Below are 12,238 nucleotides of genomic sequence, written 5' to 3' on the forward strand. Positions count from 1 at the left end.
CTGGGATTATTGCTGGCAGGGTTGGGAAGGGGCAGCAGCGCACACATCTGGCAAACATTTGGACCATTCCTAGATGCTGAGCACATGGTGTTGATGGATGGATGGGCCTGGGGAGAGGGGGCTTGCATTGCAGAAGGGGATATAGTGTATCTGTCTGTCTCTGCTTGTTCATTTGGGATCTCTTTCCCTGCTTCCTGGGAATAAGCCCCATTTCCCCTCCCCCCAGCTGTTTCTCATCTTGGGAACCCAGTGCAAAAATATGGAGGGTGCAGTCTCTGAGGCAATGGGGTCTTTTCTGTATATTTGTTTCAGTCTCTTAAGATGTACTAAAGCACTCTGTCCTGGTAAGTAAGGCTTCTGGGCTCTTAGAAGGAAACAGAACTCTGTACCAGTTTTCGCTACAAAGGGAGAAGACAGTGCTCTGCATTCCTTTACTCTTTCCACTGGCATCCGTCACAAAATGGAAGCTAAGTCTGTCACATACCTAAGATCATATTGTTATGCAAATGTTAATCAGTTCGGAATAGCTAACACATTTTGACTCTCTGTTTGCAATCAGTAACAGAGTTGGGATGCACAAAAATCCACAATTAATCCTTGTAAATAGCCACTTGCCTGGTCACCTGTTGCCGAGTAAGGTTCTCATATAGTGATGCTACTCAGGACTGGTTACTTTTAGTGCTACCAGGTTGTTGCTCTGTACCTACATGTGGAATTGCAAGTGCGCTTCCATACCTAGGGAGTACATGGTATATTTGTGTGAAAACTTGCCGCTGTGTTCCATCCAAACTAGCGAGTATGAGATACCTGTTTGTGGGGAGCAAGTAGCAATGCAATCATGTTAGTTTATCAGGCTGTCCGCTTTAAAATTTGCACTAAAATGCTATTAATTCAAGTGTGCTATTGCAAAAACACCTTAAGATATCTTTAATGTAGGTGAAAAAGCATTTTAGTGCAAATTAAGAGAGATTTAAATCACTACTTAAAAAGTACTTAACCGTTTCCTGAAGTGGCTATAGGCTCAATCACACAAAATGTCACTGCACATGTGAGAAAATGTTTAAAGCAAAAACAATAAAATGGAGAGTAGCGCTCAGTTTATTTACATCCGCAGATGTCAGGCTACCATTCCATTCTTTTTTAAATTGACTGGTACAGGTTGTAAAAAGTGTGAGTAAATGAAGAGTGAATATTCCAGAGTAGATGCCTAGTGCAAAAGCACCGGGCAGGGAATCTTTTCTAGAGTGGAAGAGATTTGGTTCCATTCTTCTTCCAGGCAAATTGCTTGGTAGGCAGACTGGCTGGTAAGGCTTGTGGGCTGGGCCAGTAAAGTTTATGGACTTATTTGCTAGTAAAGTCCATCTTGGGCTAGTAAAGTCCGTGGCCTTATTTGCAGAACTGCCGTTAACATGCGCAACAGCAGGTCAACCCTCTTACCTTGCTTCTTGACCACACTGATTGGGAGTAGGAGAGCAATTACAGGGTGGAAGAGGCAAGGGACATGCTAAGTGAGAGCTTCAGTATGAAGGCTTAGGAGGAGTGAGAGCCAGGATGGAAGGGCTTTTGCAGCAGAAGACAGCATAGTGTGTTAAAAGGCATGGTGCTGATGGACATCAGCATTCGCCTTTCCAGAGGCTGATGGCGAGCCAAGAGTCCTCTTCTGCTCCAAGACAGCTCTGTTCCCTCTTGTGGGTGCATGAAGAAGAAGACAAGCCGTTCTTACGGTGGTTGTTCTTCAAAAAAATAATTTTCATTCTTATTGTTTTCGGCAGGGGGTCGGGGTGGTAGTTACTTGAATATAAAACAAGGGCTTTCTGAAGGCAGGAATTCTTTGCAATCTGGATGGGGAGGGCGTGCGGTGGTGGGGGACGGCGTCAGCGTGGGGTGGGGTGGGGGTGTTCCAGCAAGCTCTGCTCTCCAGCCAGCTGCCCTCTGCCTGGGCCCCTCTGCTGGCTTCAAAGGGTCCCGGAGGCCCCTTGCTTTGTAGGAAAAGATAAATCTGCCACTCTCCCCTGGCTTCGTTGGAGAAGGAACTTGAAGGCTGGGCTCCATCAAGACTGACAACCCAGCTTGTAGGGGTGGGGTGGGGTGGGTTAGCAGGGTCTTTTAATTGGCTGAGGGAAGAGTGGCCCATTCTGCTGGGATCCAGTTGCTTGTGGGGCGAGAAACGGATCGCGAAACCAAGCAAGAGAGAAGAAGCTGAAGTGGGGCAGATCAGTATTGGGTGCAGTAAGTACGCACCAGGGAGGTTAAATTAACAATAGGGACACTATGCCTTCAGGAAGGAGTAGATTCAGAAATTGTACTCTACAGTCTTAATACTGGATACGATCCTAGAAGGATTTGGAGGGTTGCTAAGAGGATGATTAAAGTACATTTAAAAGGCTAGATTAAAATGGCCCATGCCCCTCTGTTAGATAAGCTGGTGCATCTGCCTCTGAGCACTGAGAGAGCCATAATTTAAGAGCATGGCTATTGCAGTTGCTGCTGAAGCCATTTGAACCTGTTTGCTGCGATTTCCGGGTTTGGAGAGTTTTGTGCCAAATCTGAAATCTGTTCTAGGGTGTGCACACTTCAGAATTTCACCTGCAGAAAAGTGGAACTGCAGTCCTGATCTCATGCTTATAGAGACGCGTTTACTCTCAAAGGGGAATCAGACATTTTGAGACCCGTGTGGCTACATACCGCGTTTCCTTGTCTGTGTGTTCCCCCCACCCTGCACTGCCACACACAAAAAGTTTCCCCCCTGTTACACCACTGCTTCTTTACAGTAATAATTTCAGGTTCTGCAAGCATGGTGAGTTAGGTCATGTGAAAGCACACTTTGCATGGTTTGAGAGAAAGCACGTGTTGGTCTGATAAGCGCCTGGTCCCTTTGGAAGTGGAGATCTGAACTCCAGCGCTCATCCTAGATTGCAAAAATAATATTCAGAATATATGAATGCTGTATCTTTAATAGCAAGAGGATGGGCAAGAGGGTTTTTTTTTTAAAAAGGTTGCCTTTGGGTTTTAACACGTGACCATTCCTTAGCAAACGACCCACCATTCCTTCCCTTCCCACTGCTCATTTTAAATATACTCTGATCAATATCACGAAGGAGGAACAGATTTTGAGGAACTCACACTGAGTCAGTGTCAGAGGGCCAAGTGGACAAGTAAGTCCTGCTTCTTAGCCATGTGCTGCTCAAGCCTTCCTAGTGTCCAGAGTTGTCACAATTTGCCATGGTGAACTTTGTTGGTCAACGAATACTGTCCAAGGCACTTGCATGCCACCCCTTGAGCTGAATTTGGCCAGCTGTGAGCAGCAGCATGGAAACCTAGAGCAAAGTATGTGGAAAGGCAATTCAGATAGTGTACTAGCTGCAACCAGAGGAAGGAAAAGCAGCCAACTGCAAGAATCATGGCGGTTGCGTATCCTTCTTGTTGTTCCTGCCTTCGTGGGGCACGAGAGGTAAAGGAGGGCACAGCTGTGTGCTCACCCAAGGGGAAGAGGAAAGAGTGGGGTTGCATGAACACACAGTTTTCTCTGAAGGGTCTTTGTAGAGTAAACAAGTGTTATAAAGGGGAATAGAGGGGTTCCCCCATTAGCTACCCAGTACTAACACGTAGCACAGAGGTTGGAGGGCCTAGCCCCCCACCCCATCTGTCATGCCTTGAACACATAGGGATATATGGGTTGTCGCTGCCTCCTAGTTGGATCAAGACACACCTTGGCAAGGGTCTTGCGCCTTTCCTGGCAAAGATCTGTGCCTCCCTAGCGACTCCTGTTGTGTGCTCCGAAAAACCATTATGCTAGACCTGAATTCCTTCCCAGAACTGGGGAGGGGGAGCAGGGGGAAATAAAACATAGGAATCCTAGCTCCCAGACCCCATCCCTGTAATGCAGGCAGACCCACTCCGGTTTGCTGGCCACAGGAGCCAAATGGATCTAGCAAAAACTTCCCCTCCCCAATCTTGGAAAAGCATTGCTGTTCCTCATCAAGATGCAAGATGTCCATTTCAGACCATCTCATCTCTGTTTCCTCTCTCTCTCTCTCCCCACCCTCCCCATCTTGACGCCCAGAAACTCCCGCCTGGGACTCCAGGCCATAAATCAAGCCTGGACTGAAGGGGGGGGGAGAGACTTCCCCCTTCTGCTTCTCCTCCCCCTCAGATCCGTTTCCGGTCCCTTTCTGGCAATTAATATAAATGGACAGCAAGGAGCTTGGCAAAGGAAAATGCAGTCTTTGCCATAGTTTGTGTGTGTGTGTGTGTGTGTGTGTGTGTGTGTGTGTGTGTAACTGGAGTTTTGATTGGGAGGGGGAGTTGCTCCTTATGCAGACAGTTTTCTTCTGCTTCTGGCAAGGACAGCCAGACCCACCCCTTAGTACAAGCTAAGTCTTGGCTTTGGGATAGCTTCAGAGCTAAAGACCCAACAAAATTGATTTCCCATACATACAGTTGTGTGTGTTTTTTTTTTAAAAAAGGAAAAACATTGCTTTTGGTTCTGATCCTGGGATTATTCCCATTTTACGGGATCCTAATTAGGTTACCTTTAGGCCCCAAAAGGTTGGTATCTAAACTTTTTTTAAAATGAGGATATAATTTCGAGCTTAGTTGCGTCAGTGCTCATTCCTGGAACATTGTGATGGAGGGGGGGGGGGAAGAGAGACTACCTTTGAGAGCAAATCTTACTTTCTGCCTGGTTCAAGAGATTCTGCTGTTCATTCTGCTCCCGTGTTTATCAGGCCCAACACTGGGTCATCGGGCAAAGCTAGACACTACCCCAGCGGTAGGGATCCTCAGGCTCCCTCGGGGGCTGAATCCTGTACGGGGGGAACCACCCGAAATCCAGCGCTGATCATCCTCTGTCCCCATAAGCCTCTGTTCTGTGACACACAACTCCTTTGCTCCCAGGCTCTGTCCCATGAGAGTCTAAGCAACAGTTTGACCTGGCAATCTCAATAATGTAAGCATTTCCACAACTTTGAGAGCTAGGTACAGTTCTCTCCTATATCTGATAAAATTTCCTTTTTAGAGGAGTGGCGAGGACCCCTTCTTTGGCCATATCAATGACTTGATACAGATGTCCATTGGGCAGCGTTCTGTGAGCTCAGGGAGTTTGGCTCTGTCTACTCATTGCAAATGACCGAACTGATCAATATAGTGCAGAGAGATGCGGCAGAATTTCTTGCTCTCAAGTGGAAGCTGATTGGATGGAGTCAACACTAGAGCAATAAATGATGCGGATGCAGCAAGCAACATCCTCTGTGTATCATGGAATCATAGAAATGTAGAGTTGGACGGGACCATGAGGGCCATTTGGTTCAATGCAGGAATATTTTGTCCAATGTGGGACTGGAACCCACAACTCTGGGATGAATGTTTCAGTTCACAGAAACTTGCAATTAATTGATTAATCAACTTGTGGCATACTGGCAGCTCCCTCACGGCACAGCAGCATCCCTTGACATGCAGGTTAGGAATTTTGGGTAAGCAGAGATGGGCATCACAAGTTTCTGGTAGATACCTCGGGACTTGCTGGTTGTTTGGGATTCTGTAAAAAAAACAAAAAACCCCACTACACAGGGCTAAGTGGATTTTTGTCTGCAAGACACTTTTTCTTAAATGTGTGCATAATTCAGGATCGTGTTAACACAAATTAATTATGTCTTAAAGTGTGAAGAGATTCTGAGTATGCACTCTTGCTTTGTAAATTAAAAACCAGTCTTGGGGATTTTATTTTTTAAAAAACAAAGCATGTGGACCACCTAAGACTGAAGTCTGCCATCTCTAGTGTAAGAGCCTTAACTTCTTGGGCTGCAGAGAAATGAATGCTTAAAATAAACGGTTGGAGTTCTCTTAGAAAAAGACGCCACGTGGATTTTAAGCCTGGGCACCACGACCTCAACTGGACTTAATTGAATTCATTTTGATGTCCCTGCACGATTGCGAGCCTACAGCTGTTTCCCAGTGAACCGGGGATAGAGAACAGGTACCTGTTCTGCAGACATATGGCTTTAGTAGAGCTTGGCTTTTAGATTCATTGTTCCTTTAACAGAAACTCATTTCAAAGTTCAGCCTTCCCTTCAAATTGGACAAAATAACCAATATAGTTGGATCTTTTATTTAAAGTTTGTGTGCACTTTGTTGGAGTAATGTTTTGGTTATTTTTACTGCTGGATTTGATTTTTTCCATGCTTTATTATTATTATTATTATTATTATTATTATTATGCTCCACCTTTGCTCCAAAAGAATTCAAGGTGGCATACACAGTCACTCCTTTTTATCCTTCGAGGTAGGTTGGGCTGAGAGATTGTGACTGCCCCAAGGTTACCCAGAAAGCTTCATGGCTGAGTGGGGGATTTGAACCCTGGTCTCCCAGGCCCCAGTCCAACACCCTGACCACATTTTTCTTAGGCAAATTGATTTTCTTCTTCTTCTACAAATGCATTATCTGTGCTTCTCCCCAAGCAGCTCATAGACATGCCATTCACAGGTACCTCACTTTCCAGGATTGCATATAGCTCAGTTGGTAGAGCCTGATACTCTTTGATCTCAGGGTTGTGGGTTTAAGTCCCATGTTGGACAAAAAATTCCTGGGTTGGACTAGATGACCTTTGGAGTCCCTTCTGACTCTATGGTTACCTTTGCAGCCTACCCTCAGACTGCAATCCTATCCTCATGGAATAAGACCAGTTGAGCTCCATGGGGCTTCCTTTTCATGTAGGCATGTATAGGATTGTGCTGTCAGTTACAGAACATGCAGAAGCAGCACAAAAAGTGCAGAGAGCATGTGCGCTTCCTCATTACCAGTGCCACACAGGTGACTTACCTGCGGCACCTCCAGGCACTAAGGATGGCTGGAGCTGGTGGGAGTTTGGAGTCCAGCAACATCTGGGAGGGCACAGGTTAGCCACCTTTGCTAGAGGGCATATACCATGGTGGCTATTTCTCACTTTTATAGCTTGTTTAATGCAATAGAGCAGGGGCCAGCAAACTTTTTCAGCAGGGGGCCGGTCCACTGTCCCTCTGACCTTGTGGGGGGCCGGACTATTTTTTTTTTTTGGGGGGGGGAGAACAAATTCCTATGCCCCACAAATAACCCAGAGATGCATTTTAAATAAAAGCGTACATTCTACTCATGTAAAAACACCAGGCAAGCCCCACAAATAACCCAGAGATGCATTTTAAATAAAAGGACACATTCCACTCATGTAAAAACACGCTGATTCCCGGACCATCCATGGGCTGGATCCGGCCCCTGGGCCTTAGTTTGCCTACCCATTCAATAGAGCAACGTTTATTTAATTATTCAAAACATCCCTGGGTGGAAAAGTTGCTCCTTGTTTTACAGGGAGGGGAAATGGATGCTGAAAGAGGGATTTCCTCCAGTCTACACAGGGAGTCCACAGCAGAGATTGGACTCGGTCGTAGTCCTTCCACATTCAGATCCATCACTCTTGCCGCCCCATCGTTCAATCACAGCTTGGGTTAAGGGAGACAGCCTAGGTCAGAGGGTGTCTCATACGCAGCCTCCATGCTGGTGATAATAACAGCACGTTTATCTTCCAAAAACTGTCTCATTCATCCTGCAAAGTAAGCCATGGCTGTTGTAATTCCCACCCCACACCCCATGTTGGGACAGAAAGGCTGGGACAGAGGCGGGAGATGTGAATGGGGCAGTTATCTGGCTCACAGCTCAGCCTCTTAACAGCTGCCCACCACCTCACCCCGCTCTTTAGAAATGTTGCGCTCCCTTTCCAGAAGTTGCAACTCCTTCCTTCTGCGCTCTTTCTCTGGGAGTTAAAGGCGCAGTGCACAGGGCTGCGCTGCGGCGATCCTCGAGAGATCCTATCCATATCTCCTCGCGAATCAGGGCAGCGATTCTGCAAATCCCCACCCACCCACGTTACATGAATTAGCCCCGCTGCGGGGCTGACTCCTGAACAGACGCGGGCAAGGCTTGCACCGTGCGCCCCAGCTGTGGGCATGCATTGCCGCCTTCGGAAGCCAGTTCCGCGGAAGCCCGCGAGGGTTGCTTCCGAGTAAGCGCCGCCAGTCTCGGCTGAAAGTTCCGCTCCCCCCCCCCTCCCCGTCTCCCAACAAAGCCGGAGACACTTCAAAGGGTTACTTCTCCTGAACCGCCAAGGGCAGCTCTTCCACCCTACCCCGCCCCCCCCCGCATTCTCCTCCCTCCCGTCTCCCGCAGCAGCGCCATTGGCTGGGAAAATGGAAATAGGCGTGGCCCGGGGCCCCCTCGGTCTCCTCCCCCCTCGGTCTCCTATCCCCCTCCCCTCCCCGCCCCATCCCTCAGCCCCGCGCTCCAGTGTAAAGTTTCACCCAAGCACATGACTGGCTTTAATGGCTGCTGAGCGCCGGGGCGCGCGCCCTGGCCAGCACAACGTTCCATTGCCTCCTCCCCTTCCTCCTCCCCCCGCTGCTCCGTCCCAGTCCCCGCACGAGCAGGGCTAAGCAAGCAGCTCCAGCAAGCAGTTCGGTGCGACTTTGCAAAGCTGGACGCGCAGGGTTGCCTGTCTTTCCTGGTCTTCGCGGGAAGGAAGGCTTCGCTTCTGAGTCTATCGCGCGCAAAAGGGGGGGGGGGTCGGTGGAGAGTTTCGTACGCGTCCTAGAAGCCGAGAAGACGACCGAGGGGAGGAAAAAAAGGAGACCTGCTTCCAGGTAAGAGATCCAGCGTGAATACCCGCCTCCCTTTCTTTGACAAACTTTGCTCGGGGTGTGTTTGGGAGACGGTGGGCGTAAAAAGGAGGCTAGCTTGCGTTTTCTTTTATGCGCGTTAAGTTGCGAGAGGGGGCAGGGAGTCTGTCCGTGTCTCTCTTTTCTTTCTTTCTTTCTTTTTGGGCTTGTTTGGTTCCTGCTAGATTCCGATCGAAGTCTAGGATTACACTGCAAAACCCCAGCCGCTTTTCTCCTCCTCCCTCCTCCTCCTTTCCCAAAGTTGTGTTTTGATTCGGAGAGGATCGCCCTTCTTTCTCTCATTCCCCGTCCCCTGGCACCCCCTCCTTCGCCAATGACATCTCTCATCCTCGCGTCACCCCTCTGAACTGCAGCCGTTGCGCTGAAATAGGATGCGCTCCCCAAAGTAATCTTTAAGGGGCACCCTCCTGGCGCAAGTTGCTAAATCCGGAATTGCTGTCTTAGTTTGGTGAGCAAAGCTGCGGGCCTGATATTTCGGGGTGCCGTTTTGAGGTGTGTGTGTGAATTCTTCAATTCCAGTTCCACACACCCCCATCCTTCTCTCCATGAGGCTGCTTAATAAAACCAACTGTTGCTTCCAGTAGCTCTGGCCAGCTGTCACTGGGGCTGTCCGCTCCCCCCCCCCACGCCACCGCCTGCGACAAGGGTGGAAAGGAAGAGGTTTCCCTCTGATCCTATAAAGCCCCACGTTCTTCTGGAAACGCACCCCTATCCCCCCACCCATTTTCTATTTCCGTCTCTCCTACTTTGACTTACTTTCTGGAAGAAACGTATGTGTAAATGTGGGGGGGGGGGGAAACACCCCATGCTCTGGTCAAAGAGGCATCCCAGGGTTTAGGCTGATGGTTCTTCCTGACTTTCTCATCACTAAATGCTTTTGCAGCATCTCCCATTTAAGGGTTATTATTTTTTTCTTTTTTTTAGAGGGGGGAAGAAGTCTTTGGACGGGTTGCTGCACATTCATTTTTTAAGAAAATCTGTGAGCCGTGTGGATCTTTCTCTCTTTCCGGAGCTTGGAAGAAAAGGCTGATATGAGCTGTGTGCCACGTGTGGGTGTGGTTGGCGCTTCTGGTGCCTTCAGAAGTCAGCTTTGCAGTTTGCTTTATATTATTAGTGGGTGGCGGGGTGGGGGTGGCAGCAAACCCAACCACCACTTCAGTTTCGCCGCCGCCCCCCCTTTTCTTTATTTCAAGATAACTGTCGGAAGAAATGCCTTGGGTCGTGCCACCTCCCTCGGCACGATGGCAGTCCCTGTCCTTTGCAGGGAATCTCGGTGTCCAAATAAAAGACGGCAGAGCTAGCGGCATCCGCCTTGCCAAGCTGCCAGCGGTTGGTCGACCCGTGGGTGGAAAAACAAGACCGTGGCTTAGCTTTCAAGAGGACGTTTCCAACTTGGTCTGTGTTTTTGCAAAGTCTGAGCAGTCTTGTGGGTGTGAAATTGGAGCCGTGGCTCTTGCATTTTTGTGCCCAAGTCTCCATAGCTTGGGAGATCCAGTCTTGCGGTGGTGTTGCTGCTGCTGCTGCTTTGGGACTTGGTGGCCAGTTGGGGAGTAATTTTTGTGTGCATCTAGTGCCCGATGGGTGGCATTGTGCAGGTCTACAAAGAGCGGCTTTTCAAAGGGTGTGAAGAATAGCTTCCTTGGTGCCTGGGTGGTGCTTTGTTTTCTTGAGGTGCTCAGCGGTAGGGTGCGAGCCTGAGGCTGGTACCAGTTGGCTGCTTTTCTGTTTTAAAGAAATGAAAGAAACCAGACTCTGGTTGGGTGCTTAGCTGTCATCGGGGAAAAGGTAAACCCTTAAGAAGGGGAGCAGCCATCCATTGAGATGAATTATCAGCTGGCAGGACTTCAAAGTCGGGAGGAAAAAGAAAAGCATGGATAGTGTGTGGACATGCCTGTGTCTTTAAAAAAAATTTTTTTTTCTTTCTCTGCCAGCCTTGGAACTTTGCTCAACTTGGTTGTCAACTATATTACACATCCTGGTCTCTTGAGAAGTCCAAGTTCTAATCGTGCTGCGTTTCTCTTTCAGCCCTGCGCACTCTTCATTGTTTTTTCTTTCTTTCGTTGCGTATCTTAATAATGATAAAGCTTAGGACGTAGGCAGTGCTTTGGAGCGTTCAAAGTGCTTCAAAGCCATTATCTCTGTGATCCTCCTCGCAGCAGCCCTGTAAAGTCAGTTTTGTACCTATGTGGCAGATGGGAGGCAGGAAGAACGGGAGCTTGCCTACCAAATTCTGCCTGGAGATCTGAACCAAAGGCACCTTGCATTCTTAACCACTTTCTGAAGAATCCTTAGGTGGAGGGGTTTTCTTTTTGGGGGGTGTGGGTGGGAGCAGAGGGGACAGATCCAGTGGTTGAAGAACCAATACTTCTATCAGGCATGCCAGCTTGCTCTGTCCAAGGTGGGAGATGAGTTTGGAGAGGATTTTCTCCCTTTTCCTTTCTTCCCTTTTTTTGTTTTTAACCCAGACATAGGAAAACTCCGGCCCTCCAGATGTTTGGGACTACAATTCTCATCATCCCTGGCTAACAGGACCAGTGGTCAGTGATGATGGGAATTGTAGTCCCAAACATCTGGAGGGCTGAAGTTTGCCTATGCCAGTTTTAACCTCTCCCTCGTATTGACATTCATTGGGTTGGGAATCACTGCCCAGGGTTGATGTATGAATGGGGTTTTTTTGCCCATTCTGAGGTGCATGTTGGGAATTCAGGGCTTCCCATTGTCTGCTGCCAACACCCAAATCCTATTGTTTGTGCCCGTGAGGTTTTTTCACACGAGCTCTGGGTGCGAGTTCCGCCCCCTTGATGGCATTCCTTTCCATATGCTAAGTGGCACTCAAACTGCATCTTTAGGTCCCTCCTAATGTAGCTTTACACTACATTCTACAAACTGGTACCTCAGGTTACATTCTACAGTGGTACCTCAGGTTACATACGCTTCAGGTTACAGACTCCGCTAACCCAGAAATATTACCTTGGGTTAAGAACTTTGCTTCAGGATAAGAACAGAAATCGTGCTCTGGTGGTGCGGCAGCAGCAAGAAGCCCCATTAGCTAAAGTGGTGCTTCAGGTTAAGAACAGTTTCAGGTTAAGAACAGACCTTCAGAATGAATTAAGTACTTAACCCGAGGTACCACTGTACATTATAGAGAGCTGTTCTGCTAGTTCTATTCCTCCCCCATCCCGTTCTTCTCTTAAAAAAAAAAAGCCTTCTTTTCGATTACTTTTCAGATAGTTCAATAGGACCCAGAAGAGTTTGAAACGATATGTTCTGTATTTTTTTTTATCCCAAGTGTGTAGAACAGATTAAGGCAGTAATCTTCCAGGTTTCAGGGATCTCTTCTCCAGACAGCAATACATTTTGCTTTTTCGTGTTTCGTTCTTTAAATGAAAATGGCCGAAGGGGTGTTCGAAATAAAACACGTACCAATGGAGCTGTATACAGTAGTGCACATTGCACGCAAGCCTTCAGAGTCATATTTGGCTCCCAAGGAAGGGCCTGCATTTAGCTGTCTTGAATATGCGAGACCCCAGTGGGGAAGC

At 48.1% G+C, this 12,238-nt stretch overlaps 1 protein-coding gene across 1 annotated transcript in view; it reads left to right on the forward strand.

The window, feature by feature from the left end:
* The first annotated feature begins 8,438 nt into the window (after window positions 1–8,438).
* Window positions 8,439–12,238, forward strand: part of RARA (retinoic acid receptor alpha) — a 160,985-nt gene continuing 157,185 nt past the window's right edge. The window contains exon 1 of the mRNA XM_083708785.1: window positions 8,439–8,663. The gene's annotated coding sequence lies outside the window, so the exon portion shown is untranslated. The remainder of the gene's footprint in view (window positions 8,664–12,238) is intronic.

The sequence above is a fragment of the Podarcis gaigeae genome (assembly GCF_964106915.1).
Source record: "Podarcis gaigeae genome assembly, chromosome: 13".
Classification (NCBI taxonomy): domain Eukaryota; kingdom Metazoa; phylum Chordata; class Lepidosauria; order Squamata; family Lacertidae; genus Podarcis; species Podarcis gaigeae.